Genomic DNA, 18,880 nt, shown 5'->3' with positions numbered 1-18,880 from the left:
TTTCAGTGAAAGAGGAAGAGAAAGGAGAGGGGGGAGGGCAGGAACATCAATCCGTTCCTGTATGTGCCCTATCCGGGGAATCGAACCGGCAACCTCTGCGCTTCAGGTAATGCTCTAACCCACCGAGCTATCCAGTCAGGGCAAACGTCTAATACTTGACATGTCAGGTTACAGGAGAGGAGGCGGCCGTGGGCACTCCTTTAGAACAGGTGGCAGGCGAAGCTAGAGGCTGGACTGCGCAGGAGCCTGGCAGGACTGCTGCTTGTACTTAGCGGGTCCGGTCTTGACTACAGTTAGGTACTTCCTTGCTTTTCCCTGGAGGAAAGGGTGGATCGCAGTGCTAATTGCAAACAACAGCTCAGAGAGAAAGCAAAGCAGGCAGTTGTCTTCCTTGACCTCAAGGAGGGCAGTTACCCTGTCCCGTTGCCATGGCACTGGGCAGAGAGAGAAGGCAGCATTCCAACACAAAGGAGCCTTCCCTCCCTGGGAGTGCTGAAGCCGCTGGGTGGCAGGCAGGAAGGAAAGCTTTCAAAAGTGGCGGGAGGTGGAGGTGTGGGGAAGGGGAAGAGGCCAGAGCTTATTGGGGAAAAGGTCTTTGCCTAATAAAACTGAAAACAGAGTTTCTGAAGTGCTTGGTATCAGATTAGATATTGTCTAAAAATTTCATCTTTTTGGTCAAAATGTACCTTAAGAGTTCAACCAGTTAACTAACCACGTAATCTAAGTGTGCCTTGTTAAGGTATGGCCCCGGCGTGGTAGAAACGTGCCTTAAGGGTCAGGCAGGACGGGGCCCACGTCCTATTTCTTCCCTTCACAACTCTGGGGCTTGGGACAATCACCTGGCCTACCTGAGCCTCACGCTCTTTATCTGTAAGATTAAAACACAAAGGTTAGAGAGAGAGGTAACAGGTATAAAGGCTGACTTATCATTGTAAATTAATATTCGTTCCCTGAAATATAAAGATATTTCAGTTCCTATATCTTTAACAGGGATAATAACACTATCTACCACATGGGAATATTTTGCAGATTAAATAAAATCTTAGTACAGTGTGTGGCACACTGGATTAATAGTAATAGCACTAACTGTCTTATTAGGTAGCAGGCACTGTTCTATGAAACTTGACATCGAGTAGCTGATTGTGCCACTTAATAAATATTTGTATTAGTATGAGACTACGATTGCTGCACTGCTTATAACTGTAACTATGTGGAAACAACCACACTGGGCCTTGCAGTGAACCGGTAACTGAACCAAGGGACACAGGCTGTCCATGTGGCTGTGAACAGAGACTGAGACAGCTTGTGCATGCTGGTCAAGATCTCCACATCTACTTTTTAAAGATGTAAAAAAATGTGTATGATTCGTTTTGTATAAACAGAGATGGGTGGATGGTGAATGACACAAAAGCACTTTTTATTTGCTTTTTCACAGTAGCTAAGAAATGGGCCCTGGATCAGACTGCGTGGGTCCTCACCTAGGCTCATTTCTCACCAGCTCCACAGCTTTGGGAAGACTCGTAAACACTGAGCCTCCATTGCCTCGTATCTTCCTCAGTAAAACAGGGCTGATAACAGTACCGACTTCTAACAGCTTTTATGAAGATTAGGGGAACTAACAGATAAAACAGCCCCTGGCATATAGCAAGCAACCAGTTTGGTTTACTAATCACTTAAATATGTCAACATGGGTTGTAAGATTATGGGCCTTTTTGTTTTCTTTGTACTTACTTATATTTTAAAAGATAGCGACAAAGAGACTTGTCTATTGAAAATACAAAATTATAGTACTGACCTGAGAGATGTATAGAATACTTGTTGAATGAGTAATGCTGGTACAAAAGAGCATGTACAGAAAAACTCATTGTTATTAAACTATAGCTAGTATTATGCAAATAAGTATACATAGGAAAACATTTAGATATGAACTAAAATGTTAGCAGTGATGTCTCTAAGAGGTGGATTACAGATTGTTTCTATTTTCTTCTTTTTGCTTTCCTTATTTTCTGATTTTCCTAAAATAAACTTTCATTACTTGTGCAATAAGAGAGTTTTACCTGCCAGAATTCATTTCCAACCACGGAACCTACAAAGGAAGAAGTTAAATAGATAAACTTCCAATGATGTAACCAGAGACAGACTTTAGAGGTAAAACAAATGAACAGTACGTGTTTTCCTGAGATATCACAATGCCTCCAAAGAAAACAACTGATAATCAAGAGCTAAGGCTGCCATCCTGGGTTGGGCCAGGCTCCCACCTGACTCCACGGGGTCTGCTGGGATTTAAGAACCGGGATCTGGCTCCAGGCAAACGCCTCAGGCTAGATCGAAGTCCAGAGGGCACTGTGCACAGTGGTAAAAAGCAGCACCACACACCCAACGCTGGTGTCACTGCAGCAAATTCAGAACAGACCCCGAGTGACTGGGAAAGGATAACTAAGATATGTAATACGTCTTCTGAAAATCAGTTTGCATTATGATTTCTCTTAAAAAGTCAAACCCTGACTAAACAAGGAGGGTCACAAGATTTTGCTCAGATTTAAAGTAGAAAGGAAATGTGGTTATATTCTTTTGCTGAGACCAACTATCTATCAGCCATGTAAACTTCAATTTGTCTCTTCTCTCCTTAACGTCTCTACATAACCTGAGACAGCTAGCTCTACTGACTGGACTGAACTATACAGCCAATAAGCCTACAGACACAGCAAGCTCAAGACGGGGTTTATGCTGCAAACAGGTATAGGATGTTCCTGGAAGAGAGTCTGAACACCTAGTCCCTTCTAGACTTAGCTATCTGACCTCAATGCAGTCCCTTCACCAATGCCATGATTCCACGACAGCTAAATCAAGTCACTAAACAGGAGAGCCACCGGGACATTGGAGGCAAGCAGCACATCAACTGAGTTTGATCTTATTAGGCAGCACATTCAGTCAACAAGGAACTTTAGACATTTGGACTAATAGAACCAAGAACAGCCCTGGCCAGGTAGCTCTGTTGGTTAGAGCATCATCCCAATACAGAAAGGCTGGAGGTTCAATTCCTGGTCAGGGCACCCACAAAAATCAACCAATGAATGCATTAAGTGGAACAACAAATCGATCTCTCTCTCTCTCTCTCTCAACTCCTTCCTTTCTTTCTAAAATCAATCAATACATAAATTAATAGAACCAAAAATATCTTTCACCCCAAAATAAGAAATTGCTATTTTGGTATGCATCTACCTGATATTTCGCCCAAGAAAAATACTTAGTATTATTTTACTACTAATATTTTATCACAGCTTTAATATGAATAAAACATTTGTTTTGGTATTAAATAAATCACACTTTTCAAAATATAAAAGAATAATCTTCAATCTATAAAATGTATTTATGAAATAGTAGGTACTTTATTGTCTACAGAAGTGCTTTTGTTTTTTCTTGGCTTTTTATTAACAAACCTCCAAAGCACAGGGAGTAGACTGTGTCCTTATGCAGAAGTCAGATTTTTTTTCTAAAAGCCAATTAAGTTTTTCCTAATTAGTTTCATTTTAATGGAAATCTTGTGACTCTGAATTAATAATACTATAATATAACCATATTTCATCAAGCTTTGCTGTTGATAATCTACCTCATTTTATTCCACAAAGTTCTATTTAAAGACTAATATTCCAGTTGGGCCTTAAATTCCTAATATGTAGGGTACCATAGTAATAGGTCTTTAAAATACTTAAATGGTAATAATGTAATAAAGGCTCATTAACTCAGACTGTGAAAGGTCATACCAAATTGGAAAGTTTATATTTTAAAAAAATGATTTTGATCCTTTCACATACCTGGAATTATTGAAATTAGGTAAACAGTAGAGATCCTTGGAGAAACTCTATTAATAAATAGATAAAAATTACTGTGATGAGAAATTGAACACAAGCACCTGAAAATTGTTTTATTTTTCCCTTTAGTATTTAGGTTTTCACTAGTCTTTGTTTTATTTTGTTTTTGCTATCAAATATTGAATATCTCATATGAATACCACTATGCTTACAACATGGATTACCTCATGTAATCCTCAGAACGCTCCTGCAAGGTTGGCATTGTTAACCGATTATATACTGATTAAAATACACTCAGGAGCCCTGGCCGGTTGGCTCAGTGGTAGAGCATCGGCCTGGCGTGCAGGAGTCCCGGGTTCGATTCCCAGCCAGGGCACACAGGAGAGGCGCCCATCTGCTTCTCAACCCCTCCCCCTCTCCTTCCTCTCTGTCTCTCTCTTCCCCTCCCGCAGCCGAGGCTCCATTGGAGCAAAGTTTGCCCGGGCGCTGGGGATGGCTCTGTGGCCTCTGCCTCAGGCGCTAGAATGGCTCTGGATGCAACCGAGGACGCCCCAGATGGGCAGAACATCGCCCCCTGGTGGGCATGCCGCGTGGGTCCTGGTCCCTGGTCGGGCGCATGCGGGATTCTGTCTGACTGCCTCTGTGTTTCCAACTTCAGAAAAATACAAAAAAAAAAAAAAAAAAATACACTCAGGGATAGAAGTGTTCAAAGGTCCGCCTGGCTCTACCTCATTACACATTTTATCACACCCATCAGCTCTCACCTAAGGTCAGGAAAGCGGTCAAATCAGCACAACATGCTTAACGTTTGAAAACAGTCTCACAAGCATTTTCAATTGCACCGTATTTTGTTTATCAGATTAGTATCTATATTGCCAGTGTTTGGGTTTTTTTTTGAAGAGTTAGATGCTTCACTTATCACTGAATGCCCGACGGATTCTTCAAAAGAGCCTTTTGTCAGCTGGGTACAGACGAGTGTTCTCTTTAAGAGCAGACTGAAACGAGACAGCAGTGAGTCGATGAGTAGTACTGTCCTATCCCTGTTATGTCCTAGCCATGGGCACAAGGAAAAGCACCTCGCTTTTCTGAACCCCGCACAACGTGCCCACTATGAGGGGCCTGCGCAGGGACAGATGTTGCCTCGCCTCCTTCAGAGTGACCGCAGGATCAAACAACACAGCATGTGTAAAAGGACTTGGTAAGTTATACCTTGTACCACATTAAAATCTGACATAACACTTTCCCTTTGCATTTTTATTCATAAAAGATCTATCTACAGCATTCCTGCTATTATTTTTTTTAGAAGCAAATTCTTTGAAGAGATTTAGCCCAAGTGTTAAAACTACAGGAAAATAAATGGGATTAGATTTACAGAAATTTGTTTTCTTTTTTTAAAACAATCCGTTTTACAAAATAAGCTCCAATTCCATGAGGTAATTCTAAGCATACACACAAAATACAAAACAAAGGCCTGTCCTTAACTCCCTCCTTGTTTCAAAAAATATTTATATTTACATAGTACCTGCCATGCACCAAGCAGTGGGGACAACAGTCTTTAATGGCTACAGAGATCTGTGATCCTTCACACTCAGGCACCAAGAAATGTTAGATAAGTAAACACGTGAAATTCACTGTATGAAAATGACCAGAGGTGGATGACCCAAGCTTCTGAGGCCTGCTGGCCTGGCTGTGTGGCCAGCTGGCCTGTGCTCTGAGCCCTGCCATGGTGGCAGCAGGTCCCTCCCCGTGCTCTCCGCGGGGACATGGAGCTAGAGGAGCTGGGGACCGAGAGGAATCTGCTGTGTTTGGGAGCATCCACTCAGGAGTGTGGCCCACGCAGCTGGATGGGCCACAGGTGGCCTGTCTGGGACTCTGCGGAGCCACAGCCCTGGGGTCAGGAGAGTGCTGGTTGTCAGAAGAGATGGGAATTCAGTACCAACACTCAGCACACCCCAGGGAACGAGTCATAAAAATCACGTATTTACTGAAGACAATGTGAAGAAATTACACAGTTCAAATCTTGGAATTGGTCACACAAGGCATGCCACTATAGGAAACTGGATTCAAAAACTGTTAAGTTCTGTGTTTTTAATTACTGATTCATTGTAGAGAGAGAGGAAGCAAGGGGGAGGGGGAGAGAGAGAGAAACACTCATTTGTTGCTCCACTTATTTATGTATTCACTGGTTGATCCTTGTATGTGCCCGGACCCAGGATCGAGCCCATAACCTTGGCATATTGGGACGATGCTCTCACCAGCTGAGCTACCCATCCAGGGCTAACACTGTTAGTTCTCTGTTGTTGAAACACTTCACAGGAAAAGAGATGTGGCACATAGTGAAGAATTGGGAATACTGCTCCATTAAAGGAAAAGCTTTTTGAAGTCAATGAGTTCTGAAAGTGAAATGATGACCAGTTACTGGCATATACCCCACCTCAGAGATAAGATGACACCCCAGTCTGGGTAGCAAGGATTAAAAACGTAATGAAAGAAGTGCCCACAGCCTACTCCCTACTTATAATGCACAGAGACGTTATTCATGCAGTACGAGATCCTTACAGAAATCATCCTCTATACATCGGCTGTCTTATTCCTTCCTGTATCTGATATAAATGATAAAAAGTCTTCAGAAATAGAAAGATGGGTGGTGTCTTCAGAATCTTGTAGCTCTTTATCTACTGGTGCAAGATATTACCATGAAGTCATGCCTGGAGGAATTATGGAAATGTACAGACATAATGTCCAAACTCTTAATTTTATATCAAGGTCTGAAGAAAACCCAGTGAATTTTAGTATCTTTGAATATGTTTATTTTGCAAGCCCAGATGGTATATTTGAAGACCTGACACTGCTGCGGTCAGCAGCTGGACAGGGAAGCGCCTGTGGAGGCAGAGTTGGTTAGCACAGGTCTGGAGCTGCTACACATCCGCTGCTCTGGGTGACGCAGGGAAGCGCGTTCCCATGTGTGGAGGTGCTGTGTAAAAACCGCTAAGAGGAAGAACCTTCATTCAGCCAACTATGAGGTTAACACAACTTGGTGTTGCAAAAAAAAAAGAGAGAGAGAGAGAGAATATTGTCAGACAACTTTAAAGGCAAAAGAACTGTCCTATAGACCGTATAATTCTATAATCTTCATACAAGTTAACTATGATATTTCATAGACCAGCACGAAATTCTGGTGAACTTGCACCAGTCTGCAGACTGGTGGTTAAAAACCACTGCTAGAGATGATGCAATTGTGAGAGGGAGTACCACCTCCCTATGGCCATGGCAAAGCAAACTGGCATTGGAATACAGCCCCGGAACCACTGAGTGTATAGCCTCCTGTCGTAAATGTACTATAGTTCTCACAGCAGCACAGAGGAGGCAAGACTCAGGTCAGTTCTGAATGGCCTCACTTGCATTGGGTTTTTAAAAACAAGAGACTCAGGGAAATTATTAAACAAAAACTTTGTTTGACTTTTGTGTTTTCTACAGTTTTTATTTTATTTTCATAGTTTTTATTTTCTTTTATTGAAATGCTTTTATAAAGGAATATGATACTGTGACAGTTTGATAACTACAAATTTCTTATTTTTTTTTCCTTTTATTCAGTGAGAGGAGGGGAGGCGGAGAGACAGACTCCTACATGTGCCTGGTCTGCAATCAATCAGCAAGCCCACTAGGGGGCAATGCTCTGCCCATCTGGGGTATTGCTCCATTGCTCAGCAACCAAGCTCTTCCTAGCACCTGAGGCAGAGGCCATGGAGCCATCCTCAGCACCCTGGGCCAGCTTGTTCCAATCGAGCCATGGCTGCAGAAGGGGAAGCGAGAGAGAGGAAGAGAGAGAAACGAGAGGGGGAAGGGTGGAGAAGCAGATGGTCACTTCTCCTGTGTGCCCTGACCAGGAAATTGAACCCAGGACATCCACATGCCAGGCCAATGCTCTACCACTGAGCCAGCCGGCCAGGGCTACACATTTCTTAATGTTTCTCCATCACAGCCTTCTATTTCACAAGTTTCCGAAGTCTAAATTACAATTCTTTACCAATTAATCTGAACACTGTTGAACTGCTTGCCTTAAATTTATATAAGTACAGCATTGTGAACTGCAGAGAAGATGAAATATGTGTTTTCATTGATCTGTACTGTGGTGAACTACATAATCCTACTTTCTGTGACTTCACTGTGACGTGTTGGTGACAAATATATGTAATGTAATTAAGTAATTTTTTGAGTGATCAGAAAGATACTCATCAAGTTTCTTTTTTTTTTTTTTTTTTTTTTTTTTTTTTTTTTGTATTTTTCTGAAGCTAGAAACGGGGAGAGACATTCAGACAGACTCCCGCATGCGCCCGACCAGGATCCACCTGGCACGCCCACCAGGGGCGACGCTCTGCCCACCAGGGGGCGATGCTCTGCCCCTCCGGGGCGTTGCTCTGCCGCGACCAGAGCCACTCCAGCGCCTGGGGCAGAGGCCAAGGAGCCATCCCCAGCGCCCGGGCCATCTTTGCTCCAATGGAGCCTCAGCTGTGGGAGGGGAAGAGAGAGACAAGAGAGGAAGGAGAGAGGGAGGGGTGGAGAAGTAGATGGGCGCTTCTCCTGTGTGCCCTGGCCGGGAATCGAACCCAGGACTTCTGCACGCCAGGCTGACGCTCTACCACTGAGCCAATCAGCCAGGGCTTCATCAAGTTTCTTATACGCTGACCCAATAAAACATTCTGGTTCTTTGCAAAGACTTGACTAAAGGCGTCCTGTGATGTCTGCTCCACCAGAATGGGGTGACAGAGATAGAAACAGAAGCAGGAAGCTCTGTCCCCAAACCCTAAAGTAAGATATGCTGCCTCTCTGTTATCAGAGACATAACACTGAAACAGACAAAAACCAGACAAATAAATCTCTAATTTTAAAAATAAGTAAAACCCCAAGTGTGAAACCTGTTTTTCATCCATCAAACTAATCCGGCAAGGCAGCGTTTCCAGGCCAGAGCCCTCGGGTCCGTGCGGCACTTACAGTGGCTTAACTAATTAGTCTAATCATGGCTTCTGTTCCACACGCTTGTAGCTGCCTAATTACCCAACTCGACAGTGCTCACTCGACCCCACAAGCCAAGCCTTGCCACGGCCCTTTCCCTAAACATGTTTCCACATAAATATTCAGAGACACCACCACAGGTTAAAAACAAGTACTGATATCAGAGTGTGGAAGAGACCCCAAACAGTTCTGGGTCATTTCTCCTTAGAAATTTTTTAGGAACGGAACTGAAAGCCCTTCAGAAGTATGCAAATAAAGAGTAGGGAAAACATCTTCGGTTTCTGAAATGTTCTTTATCATCAGTTTTAAAATCTGTAGCAGGCCCTGGCCGGTTGGCTCAGTGGTAGAGCGTCGGCCTGGCGTGCGGAAGTCCCGGGTTCGATTCCCGGCCAGGGCACACAGAGGAGGCGCCCATCTGCTTCTCCACCCCTCCCCCTCTCCTTCCTCTCTGTCTCTCTCTTCCCCTCCCGCAGCCAAGGCTCCATTGGAGCAAAGATGGCCCGGGCACTGGGGATGGCTCCTTGGCCTCTGCCCCAGGCGCTAGAGTGGCTCTGGTCGCAGCAGAGCGACGCCCCGGAGGGGCAGAGCATCGCCCCCTGGTGGGCGTGCCAGGTGGATCCAGGTTGGGCGCATGCGGGAGTCTGTCTGACTGCCTCCCCGTTTCCAGCTTCAGAAAAAGACAAAAATAATAATAATAATAATAATAAATAAATAAATAAAATCTGTAGCAAATGGAGAAATGACAGAACAAAAAGCATGTTTTTGCCCCGGAAGGTGACCACGTGTTAGACTTGGTGCCTCACATTCAGCCTAAAGGCCTCACAATGGATGCCAGCCTGGGTCAGGGGAACCCCAGGACCGTCGCCATCTTTACAGAAACAGCAGCCTGCACAGTGAGGGCTCCAGGTAAGGGGAGCTGGGGTCATGCCGGCAACTTGGTTTTTTCCCAATTATCTCTATTCAAATCTTCCTGTTCTAAAATTTCTCTTGGGTGGAAATAAAAAGCATGCCAGAGACAGCAAGAACCATGAAGAAAGCAAACCAAAGCCGGGATGAGGTGGAGTAGCATGGGTGAGCACCTGAGGCCTCGCTCGCCAGGCACGCGCTGGCACGTTAGAAGCCCTCTGTCAAGAGGACTGGTTTGCCCTATAACCTCAGGGAGCTGTTGCTAGGCCAATGGACTGGTCTCTTTTCACAGGTTCCTCAGAATGAGCCCTTTGGTAAGGGAAAAAGAAAAGAGACCCAAAGGAATGGAGAAAACAGCATGGAAGGTAGAGAGACCACCCAAAGACAACATATCTTGCTATTTGTGTTTTGTTTTTCTTTTAGTATAGAAGAACACCAAATAAGGGGACAAAACCCCCACTATTTCTGGGCAGAAAAAAATTACTCGGAAGAACAAGAACATGATAGATGATGAAATGAGAATATCAGGGGTTAGAAGTTACAGCTATATCAATAAATTACCCAGGGCCTATTTCTTTAGCTCTGAGGCAATATTCCATTTTCTATTCAGTGTAGCTCATGGTACTTTCTTCTCATTTAATTTATATCATTTTGAACAAATTTAAAACCAAAAACAACAAATGTCATAACAAATAGGATTTATTTTTAAAGATTTTAGAGAGAGGAGAGAGAGAAAGGGGTGGGGAAAGAAAGAGGGAAGCACCAATCCATAGTAGTTGCTTCTCATATGTGCCTTGACCAGGCAAGCCCGGGGTTTCAAATCAGTGACCCCGGCCTTCCAGGCTGATGCCTCATCCACTGCACCACAGGTCAGGCAGTAGGGTTTGGTTTTATTCCTTAAGCTTATCAACGGTGAAGAAAGAGATGATATGTAATCCTTGTTCTGAAGAAGTTTCCAGTCTAAGTGGAAGGAATTGAGTAACACACAAAAAAATTCCAAGAATGCTAAACCTCAATAATGGCAACTCCACCCATTTGTTCATCAAGCTGGAAATCTACCTCATTCTTCCTTTCCTTACATCCCATCAGTCATCAGGTTCCGCTGATCTACACAAAATGTGGGTCATTTATCTTCCCACCTATCTGTATCACAACGGCCACCTTTCCTGTCCAAGAAACCTTCATCTCTCACCTACAAACACCTCCTAATTGATTTCCCTGCTTCCTGTGGACAATGAAATGGAGAGTGATTTTTTTAAAGGCTGACCCCTTCATGACTTCCCATTTTCTAAGAATATAATCCAAGCGCCTTCCTTTAACCATAAGGGCCTGCCCAATCTGGCTTCATCTCACCTTTCCAATTCCATCCCCTCCATTCCCATCTCCCAACCGCAACCCCTCCTTCCTCACGTGGCCAGGCCCCGGGCCTCCTTTCAGTTCTTCAGATGCTCAACTCGTGGCCGCCATGCGGTGCTTGCCCTTCCTCTATGTGGCATATGCTGCCTCTGGCCTGCTCCGATGCATCTGCCGTGGACATGTTGTTGCAGCCTGCCCGGCACTGTTCCTTCTGATAACAGAACACCTCTTTCGTTCTTTAAAATCAGTGTATTTCAACCACAGGTTCACCAGAAATTTCGTGCCAGTCAGCAAGAGAGTTAACCACCCCGATGTTATGTATATATGAGATTATAGACCCAAGGATCTCAGTTGAAATTCACCTATGCTCAGGGTAATTTCTGCCTTACTGGCCCCTGAAATAGTTCTCCTATCTTCACTGGTCCCCAAGTATAAAAAGACTGAAAACCATTAAATCATTTCTCTCCTATTTTCACTCCATGCACTTAGGCTGAAACTGGCAACTTTCCCTCATACCCACCCAGGGCGATGCAATCTAGGCACGTGGCTCGGGCTCTCCACCCCTCGGCCGCAGGGACGGACACATCACTCAAGCCAGGCCTGTCAAACTTAAGCCCAGGGGTTTTGCTAGAAACACAGGCATGCCATGGGGCCAGACGACGGGTAATGGTACTATTGCCCAAGCAGAGGCTGTGCTGGGGCACGAAGGTTGGCCATAGGCTCTACTCCCCTCTAATCCAGTCCTGGGGGACGACTGTCTCTGGTGCATAAAGGAGCAAGATGAGGAAGATGAGGGACAAGGAGTGAAGTCTCCAGTCCTGGCTGTATCTTTAGCTATCTGACCTCCGGTTTCCTCGTCTATAAAATATCAAGGCAGAACTAGATTTTTTTAGATCTAGATCTAAATATTCTAGTTCTGTGATTCCACAACCTCCTTTGAAAGGTTCAACTTAGATAATAGCAACAATAAAGCCATCCCTAACCTATACCACTTAAAAACTACAAATGCTTTGTTTGACTCTATACCAAAGTGTAAAATGTAAATGGGACCACCTTTTCCAAGAGGAATATGGATTTGGGGGCCTTAAAAAGTTCATACCTTTGACTCTCAAACTCTTCTTAAATAAAAATAGTCTATAGAAATAATCAGAGATAGACAAATGTTTATATATATAAAGCTTTTATATATAAAGTATGTGTGTGGGGGTCTATGTATGTCATAACAATGAAAACCTGGAAATATCCTAAATATCCAATAATAGGGAACTGGGTAAATGAGTTTCAGAAAAGCCCTAAGATTAAATAGTAGGTGGTCCTTTAAAAACTATATTTGCAAATAGTTTTAATGACATAGGAAAATATTTACAATATAAAATTGAACGAAGTAAAATAACATGTAAAATTGTATATATACCATTTGAACACACACGCATACACGTTCAGAATTAGAGAATACAAATGCCTTTAAAAAGTTAACATTGTCTTATCTTTAAGCAGAGGAAGAATAGTTGGTTTTTGTTTTCTTCTCTAAATAGTTCTATATATCCTAATCTCTATAATTACCAGGCCTTTCTCATACTCAGGAGAAAAGTTTAAAATTAAAAATTTTGTTTCAGCCTGACCAGGCGGTGGCACAGTGGATAGAGCATCAGAATGGGATGCGGAGGACCCCAGGTTCAAGACCCCGAGGCCCCCGGCTTGAGCGTGGGCTCATCCGGCTTGAGCATGGGGTCACCAGCTTGAGCGTGTGGTCACTGGCTTGAGTGTGGGATCATAGACATGACCCCATGGTTGCTGACCTGAGCCCAAAGGATGCTGGCTTGAAGCCCAAGGTTCCTGGTGTGAGCCCAAGGTCACTGACTTGAGCAAGGGGTCACTGGCTCTGCTGTAGCCCTCTCCCCCTGGGTCAAAGCACATATAAGAGAGGAATCAATGAACAAGCAATCAACAAACAACTAAGATGCTGCAACGAAAAATTGATGCTTCTCATCTCTCTTCCTTCCTGTCTATCTGTCCCTATCTGTCCCTCTCTCTGACTCTGTTTAAAAAAAAAAAATTTGTTTCAAAATATAATTTAAAAAATTCATTACACAATCCGAAAAAAGGTTGCACAAGCCCCTCTCTTCAGCAGAGACCTGCCAAGCACCTACCTTTCCATGTGCTCAGATTCTTGCGACAATACCACTCACTGACAGACCAACCAAAAATCATTCTGAAACGTTACATTAACACATGGCCTTAGTCGTGCCAACGGACTTTCAAATGACTGAAAGGAGAGGGAAACAAAATACTGCCTCCAGGGACAGAATGTCCACAGGGCCCTCGAGCCCTCTGCCATGACCCAGATGAAACGATGGGCTCGGCTGGGCGACAGTTAAAGCCCTGGGAAAAGGTGCAGGCGGGGCTGAAGGAAGTGAGGCCGCACAGAGGGCTCGGCAGAGGCCGAGGCACTTGACCCAGCGCTCTCTCCTTCTCTCCGGACACCGGCAAGTCCAACTGTACTGCTGTAGATACAACAGTGAACTAGAAGTCAGACTGACTTTCCAGGTATAAAAACATGCGAATAGAAAACATTACTACTTCTGTAATTTTACCACAATAAATTTAATATAAGGAGAAAAAATTACAGAGGCGAATTTGACCATACAATCAGAAGGTGCTGTGTTTACTTTCTGGGAGGACAAAGATCCTGGGTTACAGAGTATACATGTACACACGGACGGACACACACACACACAAACACACCACACGTGCATGCACACACATTCCTAACCCAAGGAGGCCTCACAGTGAACCAGTTCCTCAGCTTGATGTCAAATGTAACCTACAGGCAAGAACCCCTCTGCCTCCTTTAATCAATAGTCAAACCTCCAGAATTGGTCCAAAACTGATAATGCCTATGAAACGTAGAGAAGACTTCTAGAATTTGCCAAATTGTGACACCACAGAAAACAGCTAGTGACATTCAAAAAGATTAAGTCATAACATGTAAAACTAAACTGTGTTAATTAAGTGAGAGGTATTATTTTCAGCATTGTTTCAATGTCAGGACTTTTAGACAAAGGCATTCAAGACATTTAGTTTAAACTAAAAATAAAATTGAGGCTCTGTGTTAGCACCCTAAATCTATCTCTTAAATAACTTTCACCAATTCTTAAAATTCCCTAGACTAAATAATCATAATAATAGCTAGGCTTTCATTAAATGTTGACAATGTCCCAGGTGGTGAGCTGCACATTTAACATGGGGAGTCACTTAGTCATCAAAAAGGCCTCATATAACAGGTTTTAACTCCATTTTACCAGTGAGGAAACTAAAGCTCAGAGGATTCATGCTTTTGGTCAAAATCATCGCCATGGAGATGTGGGATTCGGACCCAGGTCTGTCAGATTCCATCATGAAGTCATGATGTTTTTCAAACTGGAATACGGTAGAATATTTTCAAGAGCTTTACACTTCTTTGGTTGTATTTACTCATGTAACTACCAATGACCAAACCGCCAACTGCACTAATTCCAATCCTGCGCCAACTGGTCAAAATGTGTGGCTCACTAAATCAAGACTGACTACAACTGGTTGAAACTCCAAAGGAATTCTTTTAAATTGCTAGTGATATGTTAAAAATAACAATAATAATAAAATAAAAAGGCCCTGGCCAGTTGGCTCAGTGGTAGAGCATCAGTTCGGCATGTCGAAGTCCTGGGCTTGATTCCCAGTCAGGGCACACAGGAGAAGCGACCATCTGCTTCTCCACCCCTCCCCCTCCTCTTCTCTCTCTCTCTCTCTCTCTCTCTCTCTCTCACTCTCTCTTTCTCTTCTCCTCCCACAACCATGGCTCAAATGGTTCAAGCAAGTTGGACCCAGGCGCTGAGGATGGCACCATGGCCTCGCTTCATGTACTAAAATAGCTTGGTTGCCAAGCCATGGAGCAGCGGCCTCAGAGGGACAGAGCATCAACCAGGGTGGATCCTGGTGGTCAGGGCACATGCGAGAGTCTGTCTCTCCGCCTCCCTGTCTCTCACTTAATAAAAAATTAAATAAATAAATGGAAGGAAGGAAGGGAGGGAGGGAGAGAAGGAAGAAAAAGGCAGATCTCATCTTTTTGTCAAAAAACATAAAACCTACACAGAAACATCCCCTCTCAGAGTAAAAGCTGACACTATAGTTATGCTCGGAAGGCATTTGGCTCACAGGAGGTCCCCAGCAAATATTTGTTGAATTAATAATAAATGATTAGCGCCACTGTAGCATGTCTAATTCCAATGTGAAGATGCTCATGTTTTCAGGGAAATAAAACACTGTGGCATTAAATAAACTGAAGAAACTGACAGCTTTCTTTAGGAAAATCACTGAGCTCCACACTCAGATGAGATTTTTTTTTAAAAAGAAAGAAAGAACTCAAGTGTGCCCCAATTAGAACAAACTGAACCAAGGCTGCTTCACTGCGTTAGCGCTGGAGAACATTAAATAGGACCTTTAAAAATGCGCTGTAAGTGGTTCCGTCTGTTTCCCCTGCGCATTAATAATTGTAATTTTTTTTTTAAATGCAGTGGAGCTGAAGTCAATACCTGAATACTTGTCCAACTGGGTCTTTATTCTAACTCTTCTCCTCATTTGCAAAATGAGGTTATATAGGCTAAAATATTTAAAGGCCCTTCTTAGCTTTGACATTCTATTATTAAATCACAATCTACAACTTAACTTCCAGAAAAACTGAGATCTTAATTCTCTACATTGCAAACTCACCACAGGAACAACAGTGGGTGACTCTAGGGGATGGGGACTGGGGATGTGGAGGAGGGTGTGGGAGGATGAATGGTGACAGAGAGAGACTGGACTTGAGGGTGGTGAGCACACAATGCGTCCTGGAATTATGTACCTGAAACCTGTATAATTTTGTTGACCAATGTTACCCTGATAAATTCAATAAAAAAATAGAATAAAATGTTTTATCAAGTTTAGACTTTTTCTAAAATCCCAAGGCTGGAGAGAACTGAAAAGAGTCTTTCATTTGTACACTTATACAACTCATCTGATGGCCAATTCCTGTAATCCATCTCTTCCAAATATAAGCATTTAATCTAAAACATCCAAGTAGAGACCCAATCTCTGTCCAAACACATCTACACAGAAAGTTGGTTTGGTTTTTCAAACCAATCTGAGAAAACACAGTGGTCCTTCCTCTATGGTGGGATTAGGTCCCAGAACTCCCCGCGACAGGAGAAAAATCCTCGAAGTAGTGACCTTATATTTATTTTATTATTTACATACATTTTTAAGGCTTTATTTTGATTTAATATTCTTTTAATATGTTTTAATTAATATTTTATATTGTTTTCAACATTTTAGGCTAGAAAGTGCTTATTTTACTGCAAAAATAATTAAAATAATAAATATACAAAAATACCTATATACTGTAAAATCCTGTGATATAGCCATGGCTCGATTGGAGTGAGTTGGCTCTGGGAGCTGTGGACGGTTCCATGGCCTCCACCTCAGGCACTAAAAAATGGCTCTGGTTGCAACAGAGCAACAGCCCCAGATGGGCAGAGCATCGCCCCCTAGTGGGCTTGCAGGGTGGATCACGGTCAGAGTGCACGCAGGAGTCTGTCTCTGCCTCCCTGTTCTCTCACTAAATAAGAAAATTTTTAAATAGTAAGTTATAATAACATTTCATTAGTATTAGTGCCTTATCCCCGCAATCAAGCTGTAAGCTCTAGTTCTCTACCACACCCACAGTCTGCCTTACATCTCATTAGCTGTTTTTCCCCTAAGTCAGGGTTTGGCAGAGAAAGTGTTGAGGCTCAATTAAAATTGAAGATCAGTCAGACATTAGGGTAAAGCAACTCTGAAATTAAAGAAAATTAATGGCAAACAGGTTGTGATTTATTTAAAGAGTCAATTTATAGTGAAGTTTCCAGAACACACGAGCAATCTACACTCTTTATTCCTTAATCGTACAATTAAAGATGCACGGCCGAAACGTGCTGAGGGAATCCGTCTGGCACAGACTTTAAGAGAGTAAGCTCTGGAATCCGAGTGTCTAGAGTTCAAATCCTAGATCCACAGTTTACCCACTGTGTGACCCGGAGCAAATTACTAAACCTCTCTGGTCTCTCAGGTTCCCCATCTGTAAAATGTGAGCCATAACAGTACCTACCTACCTAATGGGAGTCTGTGGAAATCAAATGAAAACGGATGTGAAGCGTGCTTGGAATGGTGCTTCTCACCTTTCAAAGCTCTTAGTGAAGTTACAGTTATTACTACTATGCAGAAGTTATCTAAAGAGCAAATTCTCCTAAACAATTTTGCTAAAACTTGTTACTTAAAAGTCTCAGTCATCTTTGATTTGTGTAGACCCTCACCTCTGACAGCCATTGCTGAAGTCAATCAGCAGCTCATTGTGTTTTTTACATATTTATAATAATGTTTTCCATATATTCACCTATTCATTTAAATTAACACAAAAAATTCTATCCTAATTTTTAATATTTAACTAACTATAAGTGCTATCTCTAAAGCACACAGTGTGTTAATACTCACAATGATGAAATAAAGGTACAAACTACTTGTTACACCTGTGACCACTGAGCCTCCGCAGCCACGTGGGGCTCTCTGGCACCTGAAACATGGCAGATGTGCTGGAAATGTAAACTGCACGCCAGCTTTCCAAGACACAGCATGAAAAAAATACAGATTATCTCATTAATAATTTTTACACTAATTACATATTGAAATGACAATATCTTGGATCTACCAGGTTAAATAAAACATTAATAAGTTAATGTTACCTGTTTCTTTTTACTTTTTAAAAGTAGCTACTAGATATATTATTTTCTTTGCTACTGAACATTTTTAAACCATATATATAACATATATTTCTATTAGATAGCACTGATGTAGATGATCCTAAAAAATAGTGCCTCGTGAAAATTAAATTCAGGACAAGAGATAGGATCTAAATTATAGCAGAAACACCAGGACTTGAATCTAGCCAGTCTAGGCTGAGAGGGTAACTGTTATGTTACTTAACCATTTTGCTAGGATGGAACTTCTTAACTCTTCATCACGAAAACCTTCTAATGATTTATTGCAAAATAAATAATAGTAGAAACTAAATAAAGAACTTAAATTACTTTCCGAGTTTATATATACACCGTGGATTCGTCGATTGTAACAAATGTCTCACTCTGATGGCGAGTGGCGAGTGCTGATAATGGGGGTGTGGGGTGAGATGAATGTGTGGGGGGAGGGGTAAGTAGGAAATCTCCGTGCCTTCTTCTTTATTTTGCTGTGAACCTAAAACAGCTCTTAAACAATAAAATCTTTTTAATTTTTAATTTTTTATTTTTTTAATTTTTCTGAAGCTGGAAACGGGGAGAGACAGACAGACTCCCGCATGCGCCCGACCGGGATCCACCCGGCACGCCCACCAGGGGCGATGCTCTGCCCACCAGGGGGCGACGCTCTGCCTACCAGGGGGCGATGCTCTGCCCCTCAGGGGCGTCGCTCTGTTGCGACCAGAGCCACTCTAGTGCCTGGGGCAGAGGCCAAGGAGCCATCCCCAGCGCCCGGGCCATCCTTGCTCCAATGGAGCCTCGCTGCGGGAGGGGAAGAGAGAGACAGAGAGGAAGGAGAGGGGGAGGGGTGGAGAAGCAGATGGGCACTTCTCCTGTGTGCCCTGGCCGGGAATCGAACCCGGGTCCCCTGCACACCAGGCCGATGCTCTACCACTGAGCCAACCGGCCAGGGCCAATAAAATCTTTTTTAAAAAGTCATCAGTTACTGTAAGC

The 18,880-nt window shown here is 43.0% G+C and overlaps 1 protein-coding gene and 1 pseudogene across 4 annotated transcripts in view; one reads left to right on the top strand and one right to left on the bottom strand.

Annotated features, from left to right (window-relative positions):
- Positions 1-18,880, bottom strand: part of PSD3 (pleckstrin and Sec7 domain containing 3) — a 597,461-nt gene that overhangs the window by 389,417 nt on the left and 189,164 nt on the right. The gene's annotated exons all lie outside the window — the stretch shown is intronic.
- LOC136403251 (amidophosphoribosyltransferase-like) lies at positions 5,576-14,496 on the top strand (annotated as a pseudogene).

This window comes from Saccopteryx leptura, chromosome 4 (genome assembly GCF_036850995.1).
Source record: "Saccopteryx leptura isolate mSacLep1 chromosome 4, mSacLep1_pri_phased_curated, whole genome shotgun sequence".
Classification (NCBI taxonomy): Eukaryota; Metazoa; Chordata; class Mammalia; order Chiroptera; family Emballonuridae; genus Saccopteryx; species Saccopteryx leptura.
This window is presented reverse-complemented; position numbering and strand designations above follow the sequence as displayed.